Source organism: Bison bison, unplaced genomic scaffold, assembly GCF_000754665.1.
Source record: "Bison bison bison isolate TAMUID 2011002044 unplaced genomic scaffold, Bison_UMD1.0 scf7180017864198, whole genome shotgun sequence".
In the NCBI taxonomy this organism is placed as follows: Eukaryota; Metazoa; Chordata; class Mammalia; order Artiodactyla; family Bovidae; genus Bison; species Bison bison.
This window is the reverse complement of record NW_011494770.1, coordinates 3,329,647-3,332,721: the sequence shown is the minus strand read 5'-3', so window position 1 is coordinate 3,332,721 and position 3,075 is coordinate 3,329,647.

Here is a 3,075-nt window from a genome sequence, read left to right as displayed (position 1 = left end):
GTGTTCTTTGGAAGGACTGATGCTAAAGCTGAAACTCCAATACTTTGGCCACCTCATGTGAAGAGTTGACTCATTGGAAAAGACCCTGATGCTGGGAGGGATTGGGGGCAGGAGGAGAAGGGGGTGACAGAGGATGAGATGGCTGAATGGCATCACCGACTCGATGGACATGAGTTTGGGTAAACTCCAGGAGTTGGTGATGGACAGGAAAGCCTGGCGTGCTGCAATTCATGCAGTCGCAAAAAGTCAGACACGACTGAGTGACTCAACTGAACTGAACTGAACTGAAGGCTTGCCTGGAGAATCCCATGGACAGAGGACCCTAGCAGGCTACACTCCATAGGGTCACAAAGAGTTGGACATGACTGAGTGACTAACACAGGCTTTTATATCTCTTTGATTTCAATGCACTACCCAGATTTCCCCAATTTTTTATCTCCTTTCCCATAAGGAGAGTTTCTCCTTCTATACTCTCCTTTCCTCTTCTACTCTTTGTTTCTGATTTACCAAGAAAATTTTGATTGGTCTTGCCCATGTGTTAAATACTAGAAAGGGAAAAGTGCAGAGCCAGAGCTCTGATTTAGAAGGTGGAAAGAACAGTAAAAACTAGAGAAGGGCAGGGCTAAGAAAGCATCCTCATAGAGACCATCATTCCAGTGGTAGAATTATGGAAATGGGGGTAGAACTAAACTGACAGTTACAGACCACTCTGCCTCTGACTGCCATGAAAGAAAGTGAAGTCGCTCAGTCATGTCTGACTCTTTGCGACCCCACAGACTGTAGCCTACCAGGTTCCTCCGTCCATGGCATTTTCCAGGCAAGGAAACTGGAGTGGGTTGCCATTTCCTTCTCCAGGGGATCTTCCCCACCCAGGGATCGAACCCAGGTCTCCCGCATTGCAGGCAGACGTTTTACCATCTGAGCCACCAGGGAAGTCCTAACTTTCTGACTGCCATGACCTCATTACAAATCCTCATCTTGGCAGACAAGATGGTACAGCAGTGATCTCAGGACAATTGGAAGTGACAGATATAACCATGGTCTTTCAGGCTTGTTGCTCCTGTTATTGCATTCCTAGCTCATGAAACCAGAGAGCAGATGTAAGCCATAAAAGGGATAATGGAAGCTACAGGGGAGATGAGGGGCCATAGCCAGGCAGCGATGCACAGGAGCTGGCAAATTCTGTTTTCAGAAGAGCACAAGGAGAGAGTGGTATGAGGACTGGGGATGCTCTTTTAAATCCATCATCTTTTATCAGCTTTACTAGCTCAGAAAGTTTCCTGAGGATAAAACCAAGGCCTGTCTGGCTCCTAAGACCACATGCTGCCCCTGGCCAGGGTCCATGTTTTGCTAAATGACTGCCATAGGCTCCTCAGGCGGGGCCCCTACAAACAGGGGCCCTGAGACTTCAAATCTTATAGGCTCTCTTCTGAGAGTGATTATCAATAGTCAGGACCTAACAGTGTGGGTGTAAGGTAGGCCCAGGGCCAATCATGTCTCTGTCACTGACTGTGCAGACTTTGGGCAAATGGCTTAAACTTCTTAAACGTCAATTTCTTCATCTGCAAAGTGGAATTGTGAGGTTTAAATGGCAGAATGCAAACAGCCTACAACCTGGCATGTAATAAGGACTTGATAAGTATCATCATTACTATATGCTTGACTATCCATTGTCTTGGTGTTACTTGAGTTGAAAACACTTGTGAATGAGAAAAGGACAAATATCAGGTTAGGAGTTGGAAAAAAAATTCCAGTCATTGGTTTCAAATGACCAGCACCAGCCTTGGAACTTTAGTCACTACTGACTCTCATTTTTAAAAGCCGCTGGAAAAGTACCACCCTTCATGCAGACTCCACCTCATTCTCCGCAGGTTCTTACTTCTTAGAAAAGGAGTATGATTTTCTAACTCAAAACCTGAGATATATGTCCTGACAAGTATTCTTAAGTCTACAAGAGGACAATGGTACAGAATACTTCAGTCTGGTTCTAGTAAATCATGCTAGAAAGTCAGCCCAGTCAAGGGGGACACCAAGGCAATAAAAGGACTTATTTAGTGGCTCTCTCTCCACAACTCCAAGATGGCTGACACCTATTTCCAAAAGACACTGGCTGGGTGAAGACAGTGCTCTTAGCATGCTACTTAATAGGAGAGCTTAGTGATAAAGAGCCAGCATGCCTTTGCAGGAGATATGGGTTCCATCCCTGGGTGGGAATATCCCCTGGAGAAGGAAGTGGCAACCCACTCCAGTATTCTTGCCTGGGAAATCTCGTGGACCGAGGAGCCTGCCGGGCTACAGTCGATGGGGTCGCAAGAGTTGGACATGACTTAGGGATCAAAACAACACCAATCAAGAATAAGAGTAATAAGTATTATCAGCCATTGATATCTTGGGGAGAACTATTATCAAGATCCCCTAAAAGGACTCCGAATAACAGCTTAGGGGAATGTGGCAAGGACAGTAAGGAACAAGAAGTGATTTGTAAATTGGTATGATACCTGAATGTGATGCCACCCGGACCCTTGATACACAGAAATGGAGATGGGGAATCAATCAAGTGAGGGAGGGTGTTGGTATCGGTTTTGATTCCTAATTTTATCTAAGTCTGGTTTTGCCCTGTGAATTTCAGGGCCGCGAGGTCTGACGTCACCTCCAGGTAGCCTCCCACCAGCCTGGGGTCCGGGGATGGCAGGAATGCAGCGGGTGAGGACCAAGAGCTGTGACTGCATATTTTTCTCGAAATCCCCCCAGGGGCCCAGAGTTGGACGCTCCCCTACGGGCTCATCATGTGTGCAGCCCAAGCAGTGCAAACCCAGCAGAGATCTGTGGTCCCCCGGCACTAGGGTGGTTTTTAGGGTTTTCTTTCTTTATGATTTCCCTTCTTGTTCTCCACAGTTGATGATTTTCTGCAGAAAAACGGCTGAGAAAAAGAACCTATTTCATTTCCAGTTCCCATCACTGCGATTTCCACATGGATGTGACGTTCAGTCCAGCTTCCGAAATGCCCAGGTGACTCACGCGGGGACACCCCGGGGCGGGGCGCAGGAGTTTCTTTGGCTGCGCGGCGGGGCGGGG